Source organism: Lycium ferocissimum, chromosome 7, assembly GCF_029784015.1.
Source record: "Lycium ferocissimum isolate CSIRO_LF1 chromosome 7, AGI_CSIRO_Lferr_CH_V1, whole genome shotgun sequence".
NCBI classification, from domain to species: Eukaryota; Viridiplantae; Streptophyta; class Magnoliopsida; order Solanales; family Solanaceae; genus Lycium; species Lycium ferocissimum.
In genome coordinates this window covers 53,515,790-53,529,725 of record NC_081348.1, presented here as the reverse complement: position 1 = coordinate 53,529,725, position 13,936 = coordinate 53,515,790, and positions in this window count along the sequence as shown.

The following is a 13,936-nucleotide window of genomic DNA, read 5'->3' as shown; positions in this document are numbered from 1 at the left end:
GGCCATGCAGTAGAGAGGGAAAGAAACCAAAACCCCGGTTAGTTTATATGTTACCTCTCTTATCATATGTATAACTATACACACATACATACACAGTGTCCTATTCAATTTACCAATCCTATCATATACACAAATATACACACACACAAGCATAATATCCTATTTATTCACAAGCTCACATAATGTGCATATGTATTTCCATGTCTTTAAACTCAAACCCCAAACCTAGGTGGTGGGAAGGCAAAGTCATCACCCACTTCATTACGTCTTGCCGAACAAGTTTCAAGAGGTTTCATGAACCTCTGGGCATGGTGACAGTCACCGGGGAAGGTTCAAACCAAGCCCCCCTCCCATCTAAACTGCCTCTCTCAACCAATATAGCCATGGAAGACACAGATCCACATATCCATATATATGTCTTGGAATAAATAGGATAAGTCTAATATACACAGTTAGAGAACAATTATAAGTCAACAAGAACAAATGAGAATAAGGAGAGAAGAGATGGATAGTCTCAGCAGGCAGATTACTCTTATGAACCAAGGCCAAGGCACCAAATATGATTTAAACATAGAAAGAAAGTAATCAGCACGGACACAATGTGGTCAAAACTGAACTAAACCAAATAATCATAATACAAACAATTACACAGAAGAAGCACAGTCCCTAGCAGTGTTGAATCAAGTAGATATGGTAAAGTGTAAAGGCATGTAAACATAGAGTAAACTAGCTTTAAGACATGGTGCAATACAATAGAGAAGATCAGCAATTTTGGCATTTACAGAGAACATGTAGAGTCATTCATACAAAAACTTCAAACAAGCCTAGGTATCCTATGCACAGCCCAAGTAAGTATTCTTGCCATTCTTTAGGGATCATATTTTAAAGTCTAGGTAATTCTCACACAGAATGCAGGAAACAAACAGGAGAACAAAGTGGTAATCCTAATAGAAATGATATGGACAAACTCAAATAGGTGAAATCAGAGTTCCTTTTATTAAGACAGTCATTTATCATTATGCAGTACACAAGGGAAGCAGCTGATTGCTTAATCACTTATGCCATTAACAGAAACAAGAGCATAGGTAGATCTAATTATGCCAAGGGAGTATAATAAGGGTCATGGCATAATCAGCCTCAACAGACACAAGTAAGGTACTTCATTATCTTCCGCAGAGTTCAGTTAAAGGTTAAGACACAAACAAATTGGAATTCAAGCCAAGATCAACTGTAGGCAAGCTAAGAGACTTTGAGCTCTAATGATTCTATGTAGAATGTACAGTTCTAAGTACAACAACTACATCTTTACACACACCTTAAGCAACTAGACATACCCAAAATCCCAAGTATGCACAGAAGATCCAACATTTGAAGTTCAGAGTTTGAAATCCCTTTTAGACCTTTTCCCTGATCCTATTCTATCGCAGAAGGAAACAAGTTGATTTTTTAAAAGAGGATGCACATGATTTAGACACATTCACAAGTAGTGGCCTACTCCTAGTTTTCATTTCTTCAAACTGGACAAGTATTCCTAGCTCACCTAGTATTATTTCTAAGTTCACTTGTTGTTAATGTATCCTTAGCTGGTTTTTCATACTGCACAAAGGGGAAACACACCTATTCAGCAGGACTAGTTTCATTTTTTTTTATCTTCTAACTGGATTTTAGACTAACAAACTCAAGGATACACCTCAAACATGATATATTATCTAGAGTATCACAAAGAAGTGGTCAAAACATATCCATAAGACACTATGCTGCCACTCTAAGTTGAGGTAAGCCACTGCTTTCCTTTCTTTTAATGTCTTAATGCTTCTTAGAAAAAAAAGAGAGGAGAAAACAGACCATCTTTCAAACACAAATGAAATCAAATCAATGCACACAGAACTTACATATAGATCTTAATTATGAACCCAGCCTGAAGAGGTATTAGAGAGAATGTTATAACTGATCATGTTATCTACATAAAAACATCTCTTGCCTTATTTTCCAACAACCACTATTCCTATTTGAAGCCTTTTCCTCTTTCCAATTTTAAGCAATGACTGCAATCTTTCAAATTACTATACATTATCTAGCCTAGTCATCCCATCCCTGAGACATATCTGAGCAAGTAAACAGAGTTTATTTAAATTCAAAAATCACACATCAATTCCAGGTTTAACCATCTAAGTGATCAATTATTAATGCACAAGAAGTTCATTTTCAGGATCCATTTAACTCAGCAAAATGGAAAAGAAAACACCAAGTGTGCAAATGTAGCAGGTTACACCCCTATAGACTTGTGGGGCATGCCATGACAATCTCTTATTTTGAGAAGAAAGATACTATGGGTCAAGTGATACCTGACCCTTTCTCAATCTTCTCCTAAGATGTCTTTAAAAGATTTCCCCATTAGTCAAGTGGCTTTAACTCACACATCTACACTTGTGGTCCTCTTTTCTTACGCTTGAGAATTTATCAAAAGGAGACTAGACAGTTCATTTATTAAAGCCAATCTTTCTTAAAGTTTCAGCTACATTTTCCCCTCCTCTTTCCTTTCTTTTTATCCTCTTCTTTTACTTTGACAGGACTTATAAAATCTTACCTACTTATCTTTATCTTTTAAGCCTAAAAAATCAAGAATTATGAGTTATTATCAAACCATATGCTTCATTCATGCAAAAAGAGGAGAAAAACAGACCTCATGTTTCAAAAGCAAACTTCAATCCCTAAACTGTTCAGGACTTGACAAAACATGACCAAACTACTTCATTTCACCCTTCTCCTAACATTTTAAACTTGTTAAATTTGAACACTTAGGATCATCTATTAAACTAGGATCAATTCATGAATAAATATTAATGCAGATGGATGAGTGTATGGCATACTAATCCGCTTTCATGATACAAGTTTCTTCACTAATTAGATAAGACAAATGATGGGGATAGGAAAACAAACAAGAGATCAGAGATAGCAGAACAAAATTTTCATCCTTGACAACTATTTCCTTCCATTTTATATCTTTCAACTCCCAAAGTGATCACTAATCAAGTTACAGACTAATCATCATCTTTCTAGCTAATTAGACTAATTAAATTGATCTTAATTAACTTCAAGTGATGACTTGATCCTATAGTTCCTAAAAGTTGATCCTTTCCTTTTCCTTTTTTCCTTTTACCAAACTTCTTAACACTTAGGGACATACCATTTTCAAATGTAGGACTTGTGACATGGATTATACAAGAGAGGTTATGAATATCCTATGTTTAAGCAAACAAGTTCAGAAGCATTTGTCAAACCAAAGAAAAACAAATTTCATACTCAAGATCTTTAATTACATTAGTTTTAAGATTTGCTACAAAACATAGGCAATTTAGCGCACACTCTGGCCTAAACTAAATGAGAACATGATCACAGGTGTTTCCATTAACAGTTTACCAACCCACAAACTCAAACTGAACCTGATTCCATTTTTAATCTTCACATTAGTTGATAAAAAGATGCAAACTGTTAACTCATCCTATCTTTATTCTATTCTATATGAGTAAAGTCATTTAAGAAGGAAAGAGAGAGAAAATGAATGTTAAAGGTACCTCATCCACACCATTTCACAATTGACATAGAAACATTTAAGTCACATAAACAAATAAACCACCATGAAATCCAATCAACCTATTTCAAATGAGTTTCAACACAGCATTCAAACTGATTTTACTATTTTGTCTCAAATGAATCACAAATCAACCATACAACTAAATGGGACAGCCTTTAGCAATAAGAACCATCATTAGCAAACATCAAACAACAAACAGTCTAACTAAAGCAAATACACCTAGGCTAGACCAAATTCTAAATAAAGAAATAAAAAAGAATCAAGAGTTACCTTTTATGTGCGCAACCAAGAAAAGAATGGACTTGGGAGCCTTATGCTTCCAACTTCAACACTCAGCTACGTGAAATTAAAATAAAGCAAGAAAATATTTTAGAACTGAGAAAAACCCCAACTATTTCAGTCAAAGTATTAAAATTTTATTCAGAAGTTTTTGAAAATCGAAATTTTCAACTTTCAAACTTTTCCTCTATTTTTTCTATCTGCCTAATTTTCCTTCTTATTGTGACCCCCCCCCCCCCTTTTTTTGTGAGAGTAGAACCCCAAAAATTCATCCAAGGTTAATACTAACGATGTGGGACAAATCCCATTTCCAGAACCAAACACTCAGCAAATGAAATCAACGACCCAGATCTAAAGTAAAGGCAACAAATTCAGTCAGATTTAACCCTTCTTGGGTCGATCTGAATCAACAGTCAAGAACCAATAGGAAATCGCGAAAAACAATAAACAATATAACCTAAAAGCAAAAGAAAATCGCAAGTTTGACTGAAAATCTGAAAAATGAGTAAAAACAAAGATCTATTACCGTGTTTGGATAAAAAGATCATGAAATCGAGTGGAACATTAAATGTTTTCACCATAACGAACATGCAATAGCTGTATTGATCAACTATACTCTGCAACTTTGCCATTTTTGGTGGAGAGAGAAGATGAAAACTCAAGGCGGCTAGGGTTACATCGAAGAGGAAGAGAGAGAAAGGGGGCGGGGGGGGGGGGGGGGGGGTTCATTTTTAAAAAAAAAAATGATAAATGAATTAAAAGGGAGTATACCCCCCCTCTTATATGTTATAAGGAATTGGGCCGGGTCTCAGCCTGGCTTGGGCAGGACTCGGCCCGAATTTGAAGTATTAAAAAGAGGCCCTATACATATATATATACACACACACTAAGTGTACACATACATATATATATATACACACAAAGTGTACACACACACATATATATATATATATATACACACACAAGGTGTACATATATATATATATATATGTGTGTGTGTGTGTGTGTGTGTGTGTGTGTATACTTGGTGTATATATGTATACCTGGTACACATAAAAAGATAAATAATTAAATAAAGATCAAAATTGATGAAATTTTAATTATAGAAAAAATTAGGACATAATCATTTTATTAAAATAGTTTAAAATTGACCAAATTGTGTTAATGGGCCTAAAATTACGAACATAGGCTTAATTAATTCTAATCTGACGGATCATTTCAATTATGGCCTTGTTTGACCTAATTAGCAAATTTTGAAACTAAATTGCATTAATGACCTTAGCAAATTATATATATATATATATATATATATATATATATATATATATATATATATATATATAATGTGCATTAATTATCATATAATTAATTGATTATCTTAATTAAAACATTTATGGACAATTATGCACATTTTTTGACAAATCATGCAATTATGCAAAAGTTAGAGATTTAAAGGGTTAAATAGTTAATTACTCAAATTACTTAAATTACTCAAACTTCATGGATTAAAAGGAATAAAGTATTCGTAAAATTTTTATTTTTGACAATTAAGTAAATGATTATCTTTTGAACAAAAGACCCCTTTTCTCTTTTTTTTTTTTTTTTTTTTTTTTTTTTTTGATTAAATTTAACAAGCATCTCATAAAACATCATAAAAGTACCCATTAATTCTAAATATATTTATGATGCCATGAAAATCCCTTTTTATCACTTTAAGTGAGTAAAATATTGACTTGAACAATTTATATAAAAACCATTTAAACCTTTTAAGATGCACAACTCATTTTATTTATTATCCAAGGACTCTGAGTGATTGAAATAAATTATGGGAGGTCAAAAATTAGGTGTCAACGCCGTCATTCTCAACTCTACTATCAACACTTCTATCGCTTTATCACCATCACTACACTCGTCAATGGAGTCCGGGTAGGACTCACTCTCGGCCTTTGCGGCTTCTTTTCTTTTACATCTCGGCTAACTTCTTCACTTTTTTTTAATCCTTGTGATCCGTAGTAGAACGGTTTTGAACCATATCACCGTAATCGGGAGATTATTTTCCCTCTTCTTCCTCTACACCCAGGCATTTATACGATCTATATAAACAATACGAAATTTGTTGAACCATGATATAAGAACCATCACTCTATAAATTTACCCTATTTTAACCGGGTTAAATTAATAAGACAACATATTGGTTGATTCCTATTAATTGATTTTAAGGGTCGCCACCTAATTGATTTTAAGGTGAATTAGGCACCTAATTATTAACTTAAGGTAAAACTAACCTCCGTTAATAATTATGTAACGGTGTGATTCTAGGTAAGGGTTCTATATTATCCTAAAGGAAAGGTTAGGCATTCTTTAGGATCCGTTAGTTAAACTTACGGTTATCCGGCCAAACTTAGGTTAATTAATTAAAGCTAAAAATGACTTACAAATATTGCTAGGTTTGAAGAAAAATGTAATAATGTTGTTAAAAAAAAAGGATTTACAAAAAATAATAAGTTGCATGAAAGATGTCTTTAAATACATTTAAAATAAAATTTATAAAGGTTATTAAGATTTTGAAGGAAAATATAATGATGCTATATAAATAATACTTGTGGAAAATACAATAATTTACTTATGCATAAATTTTCAAAGAGAAGGTTTTAGCAAATGCGAACTAAAAATTATATTATATGAATAGAAAATCCTAGACTTATTTTAATATGATGAAAAAGGCATGGGTCTTCTTTCTTTTCATTAACTTTATTTAACTATATTTGGCTAAAGAAATGTATAAACGGATTAATCTAAAATGTTTAAAATACATTTGAACTCATCTTTGCATGTTGATGACATTTTAATTTTTAAGATAGTAATAACAAATCATGATTCCTTAGCTCAACATATGTAATAATGCTATTTTGAAAAATTAACTATTCTAATGAAAACAAATATTGTAAATACTATAAATAGTTTTAATCATAAATAGAAGAAAAAGAAACTGATGGTATTAATTATTAATTCCCTTTAACTTAACTACCCGTTATTAAACTAAAACCCACTAATTCGCTAAGGTTCATCTAAATTAAGAAAATAAGACAAAAGTAAAGAGTTAGTCATCTTTACAAATTAATGCATAAAAGAAATAAAAATGGAGGAATAATAAAATTGAATGGGTTCAGCCCATTCTTTGAACTCGGCCGCAAATCCATTACTTGTTGGACTTTGGCCCAATTATATTTTTAGATAGCCTGTGGTGGGTGGCGTGGTTCGGCCTCGCCCCGGGCGTAAATTTTATGCGAAGCTATTGTGGATGGGTTGGACACGAGAAGATTTCGTTGGGCTTTAGCCCAACACCGAATATGGGAGACGAACGCAGTCCCTCGGACTCGTATGCGGTGGTCATGCAAAAAAAAAAAAAAAAACGAAAGGAAAAGGATTAGAATGCAATCGATAAATAGAACTACACATGTATAATATAAATGAAAGGTAACGTATCGTTAGGTGTATAACATGTATATTTGAAAGATATCTCATGTATATATTCAATATGTGAACATATACACACTTTAAACTTAGACGAAATGGAATAACGCCCTTAGAGGCACAAGAATTCTAACACATAACGACTTATACTAATCACATTTTGCACAAAGATCACAATGAGAGGAAACAGTAATGTTCGAGATCTATAGGCTTCCTATTGTGCTCACATATACACAGAGGACCTCAAATAAACATTTCTTGACAATCTTATTGCATAATTAAGGCTTAGTTAAATACGTCTGTAATAGATGAATTCAACAGACTCCAGGTAGGACATAGATTCAATGTTCAGCAATTTGACGACATGTTAATATTAAAACAAACTCGTACAACAGATATCTATTGTGATGGCAGCGACACACAAGTTTGATATTCACCATATTAGCCATGTATAGAGTTCTGTTAGATAGACAACAAAGAAACCATAGCTAAAAAAACATTAAGTTCAGCAGATCTAGCACAATCACCACACAGCAACATAGGTGGTCATGAATCAGTCGTCAAAGAAACAATAAGGTCAAGTCAATAAAGGTGCATACAAGACAAGGCCTTCAAACTTGGTCGTGTACAACTACACAAAAGGAAACAGTATCTACCCACCTTCTAACCATGAGAGTTTTAAAAAAAGACAAACACTTAAACTTACACTATGATTCGCAAATCGAACTTAAAAAGCAAGATAATCCTAGTTAGACACTCCAAAGTATGGTAGGATCGAAATTAAGCGCTAAACACAGACGATGCGAATTGAACAATACTAATTTGTTAAGCCAAGCGTAACTGTTAGACACCTAACTAAACTAATCTAACACGGAATAAGAGGCAACACAAGCACTAGAAAATAGGCAAACTTGCACGACCACATCTACTAGTCTTGCATTTAGACTTTCCAAGTTCCATTTTAACAGGTAAGCACACATAACTTTCCCTTTTATACTTACTAGGACCAAGTACACACTTAAGCTTTTAAAATCCTAATCTGTTGAGAACAATGACATCCCCTTAATCAATAAAAGCATGTAAGAGATGCACTCTTTCACGCTTAGTTTACGCTTTGTACAGCGTATCATAACTTTCGTAAAAGTGAAATGATAGGAAGAAGGCCGATCCAAGTTTTGATAGTGATCATCTATTCACATACGAACACACAAATGGATCAAAAATATTACCCGAACATACATATTTCAAGCCTTAAGCGTACTTACAATACGATAAATACGTAGTCTCATCCTTCATTCTTTGTTCAAACATCATGTGACTAAGATTCACCAAAACATTCTTTGAGTAACTCGCTATATTAAAAGCAAACAAATCCACCAACCGGGGTACTTAACAAGTTATTCATATTATTTTGTGTAAAGCATGTGATTTAGACTTAATTTAATACTACAGATTTCATGGGTATTTCTTATTCAGAATAGACCTACTCTAACACATACATAGATACTAAGCTACACACAGATCCCATAGGAGCAGTAAAATAAACTAACACAGGACAAATAAGGCTAAAAATGCAAAAAGAAACAATGGGGAAAGGAGAATTACCTTCTTCGGGTGCAGCGAAGTGGGTACGGGGCCTTCGATCTACGCTCGAACACTACGATTCCCTAAACCCGTACGCGCCGCATTTAAGGCAAACCCCAAAGCCAAGGAAAACAAAAAAAATGATTTAATATTTTAACCCGATCCCCAGAAATACAAGACTGATAAAATAAATTGCTTAGAGATTTTTGGCCACTGAGGAAAATAACTCTTTTTTTTGAGAGGGTTTTCTTTATGCCCCTCTTTTTCTTTTTTTATGAACCCCGAAAACGAATATTTATAAGGGGCAAGATCTAGGGTTTGAAAAGCTGAAAATTGGGCGGGATTTCTGGTCAAATATTTTCAAATCCACATTGGAACCCCTTTTCTGTTGTTGAATCAGAAATCTCAAGAGAAGAAGACAACTCCTATCAGATTTGTACTACGAAAATGCAGAAGGGAACAGATAAAGACGGATTTCAAACTCACAAATGGCCAAACCCATTAAAGATTTTTCAGATCGAAAAAGTAAAAAAGAAAACAGAGAAAGGAAAAGCTTGCCTCTTCAACTTTGACCTTGAAAATGGAAGGTACAAGACATTAAATTCATTCCCGAATCGGCCATGCACGGACTGTGAGAACGAAAAAAAACTCTCTGTGCTTTTCCGTTTTGGGCGAAGAAGAGAGAGAGAGAGAGCAGGAGAGAGAGGAGAGAGAGGGAGGGAGCGGCGCTAGGAGGAGAATAAGATGAAAACCTAATGGTTTTCATTTGAACCAGGCGGGTCGGTCCGGGTCGGGTTAATGGACTGAATTGGTTTTGGGCTAGTTATTATTGATGCTAATATTGGTTGAATGAAAGAATAATTCGGGCTTCTAAATTTAAATAAAAAGACACGGTAATAATGATAATAAAATAATAACGATAATGATAATAGTAATAAGGATAATAGCGGTAACTAAATAATAACAATTACTGACTGCGATAAAGTAATGAAATGCCGGCATTAATAAAGCTAATAATTATAGTACTTATAAATAATTATTTCTTAAATTGCCAAAAAATACTAGAAATGTAAATAAATATTTAAGGAAGGCGGGACAAAATTGTCAACACTCTCAACTCTCAACTGTATCTGAATCATCCTGAACGGGGACGTGGCGGTTGTATCTGAACCATCCTCAAATAGGGACTTTATGTTGCCTGTTTTTTAGTTAGGGAATAAGAATAATTGACCAAAAGTCTATTAATAGACCATAATCTACAAAAAGCAAAAACACAATAAGAAAAACCGAAACAAGCAAAATAAGTATAAATAACATACATTTCAACGGAAAAACAGGCAAAACTTCAAGGGTTTTGAAAAAAGTAGAACTTTATGAATACTTTATGAACACTAGGTTTTTATCAAGATCGAATTTTTTTTTAGTCAAACCATACTTTTAAATAGGCAATATGGATCTTAAAATTCTTCGGCACTGATGCAAAAATTAATTAATATACCGAGGACGATGATTGGAGAGCTCGGTCTCTAGAGATAAGAAAATTGACTTGTCACGACCCAACTCCGTAGGCCGCGACACGTGCCCTAGTTGGGCACTCGTACGTACCTTAACCTAAATTAGCAAAATATTACAAATAAGCAGAAATAATAATTTAACAAGGACAAATGGGCATGCCGCACGAAGGCCGATAAGGCCGTCACAAAACATAAATAACTCTAAGCGTACGCAAACCTCACGAAACATATACAGAACCCACACCATGCTCTACGTACTTACGTAACAAAAAAAATAATCATATGAACGGGGGCCCCGTCGTACCCCGCATGAATACGTACATATGTAGCGAGTAAATTTCATATCAAAATATGGGCTCAACAAAGGAGCACTTTCAATACCGGGCGATAACCTAAGCAACGGATCCACAAATCGCCGTTATATGCCGCGCAGGCACGAAACGACCAAGAAAGGGGGTCGGTACGAAAAATGTACGAATATGTAAAAGCGAGAAAATGTAATAAACAAAACTAAAATCGAACAATGTGCACGGAGAAACGAACTAGGTGCATAGCAATCAAAAATGCGTACTTTAAGTCATACGTAATGCGTACGACGCAAAACATATGCAAAAGCCGCCCGCATGCATGGGACTGACCCCGCGAATAGCGTGTAGGCGCTCCTTCGTCCCGCGCCAAAACACATCATACTTGGTAGGGAATATCTCAAAATGATCAACATACCAAGTGGCCACATCGTAACATAATCAACGTACATCAGATAAGCGTACACGGCACATCATACACCACAACCCATGTACGTATATACCGCCTCACACGGGCGCGGCTAACAATGCAGACATACGCTTGAGAACATATCCTCGCCGGGCTCGGGGGAAACATTGAGGCATCCACGAGTGGAGTAGTGAGAAACTAATGCAATAAAAATAACATATATATTTCCGTAGACTCACGAGGCATATCGATGTCAAATCAAATCAATGAAATCGACGGAGTCATAGTACGTACCTTTCGGACATCACTGAGGATTATGTCGAATGGAACATTCGGATTCGTGATACATATCAAAACACGTCATAGAACTTAACGGAATATTTAAAACGAGCTTTTAAGTAATAAATAGAAGAGTAGCTAGAACGTTTTCTTTTAAATATTGTTCAAAAATCATTCATTTGCATAATAGAAATAAGTTCGGGAATAAGCGGGCCCACCTCGGGTCAAATGAGGTGGCGTAAATTTTAATCATTGGGCTCCATAAAGTTATTTTGGAAAGTTTCGAAGCGATTCGGGTTCATTTGCAAAAGATACGAAGGTTGAAGCATTCTTATACCCAAAAGCAAGCTTTATGATTCAATCGTATCAATGAATAGTATTCAAAATCAAACTCGAATTTCTAAGAGCAGAATTATCCCTAAAGTTCCGTTTTCGGCCTAATAGGTCTAGGACGTTCCCAATAAAGAATAGGTAAGCTTTACATACCTTTCCTGCTCTTCACGATCGCCAAAAATCAAATCCCGTTTCGTTGAAAATACGCAAATGGTCATCTTTACCAGTTACTATTCATGCAGTCGACATTTCAATTTTTGGCTTCTATTTGACGCTACAAATTTCGCAAGTAAAGACTTCCCCTATAAATATGCCGCCGAGAATTTAACTCGGCTTAATTATCGACAACAACCAACCAACAACATTAATTCACAACAAGAATCACATACTAATCACAAATAGTCTTCTTTCGACATAAGGCCACACTTCCAAACTACTTCACATTTCAAACCAACATTAATGTTTACATACTCATTTACTTACCAAGATCATCCCAACATCATTTGGAGACATTTCATATGATTTCACACATTATTCGCAAAATACACAAATTTTCCACCGAAACCATAACTCGTCCAAAAACTTCCATTCTTCGACAAACATATTCATAACATATTTCCATCTTCCAAATTCATCAACAATCATCATAATTCACACCTTAACAACTTCATTATCTTAATATCATAAAAATCACATTAATACGACATAATTCTCTACATTCCATTTCAATGCTAACTTTCATCATTTTACTTCCATTTACATTGCAAGAATCACAATAACATAACTAACATATTAAACAAACTTAATTCACTTCCATTTTAATTTTTCATACCTCACGTCCACCCCTACATTTCCATATTCCATCAAATTCATCCATCTTTCATTTCCAATATAAATTCCATCATAATCACAACTACACAATTAACATAACAAATAAAGTTTTGTCATCCTCTCCATCAACATGATTTTCGGCCACACACACACACACACATACTTACACGGTTACACTTGCATGTTTCCATATATTCTACTCATTTACATATTCCACAACACAAACCAACCTTCATAACATAAGTAAATGGAATGAAATCTTACCTTTTCTCTCTCCAAACTTCCTCACTTCCTCAAGGGTTGAATTGAGGAAACCAATGCTTATTCTTCCAAACCAAGTGCACCAAGTTGTAAAGGGACCATGAATTAGTATGGAAACCCACAAGAAAATAATTTTGGAAGCAAGATTTCCATAGCTCTTTTTCCACTCTCTTCAAGCCGCGAGCTCTCTTCCTCTCCTCTCTCTTCTTTTGTTGTTCTTTCTTTCTTTAATAAAAGATGACTACCCTTCCCTCTTATATATATATTCATCTTACTTTGTACATGTGAGGGGCATACCCCTCTAGATTTTTCTTCCATTTTCTTGATTTTTCCACAAATTAAATTGAAAGAAGACTAATGTCTTCTTCAACAAGCTTTGGCCCATAACTCTTGGGATTTACAAATTGGCCCCTTTAGAATATTCTTGAACCCTTATGTGAAATTCCCATTTTGCCCCTCGACTTTTCTCGATATTACCATTTTGCCCCAAGTCTTCTCGCATTATTTTCATAACCCATTTTGCAAATTTCTCTTTTTCCGCCCTTAGCCTCTCCCTAATATTTCCGCGTCAATATTTCCTTAAACATCCCATGCACACTAAGTAGAATCCAATTAGAACCTTAATTCCTACCATTCCGAATCATTTTCAACTTTTCCGAATGCGCATAAAATGCGAGGTATAACATGACTGGAGAGATTGGTCTTGATAGAGAAGAGAGTGAAGAGAGAGAAGGGGACTTATGTATATTTTAAGAGAAAGAGAGAGAGGTTTGTATATTTTATTACGGGTCACGGGACTTAAGTGTACAACTTAAAACCTCTAAACTTTTTAAAATTATGAATTATACCCCCGTTCCCTTTTTTTAAATCCTAATACGAAAAATAATTGGAAAAGAAATTGAGTGGCCTTATTCTTTGTCACGCCCCAAAACCCACTGTAGACGTGACCGCATCCAAAGTCATGAACAACACTCCTAAGAACCTAAAGATGCAACATTCAACTTAGAACCCGCAAGGTTCGCTACTCAAACGCCAACAATTTATAGATAAGCAACTAACAAATAAAAAAATG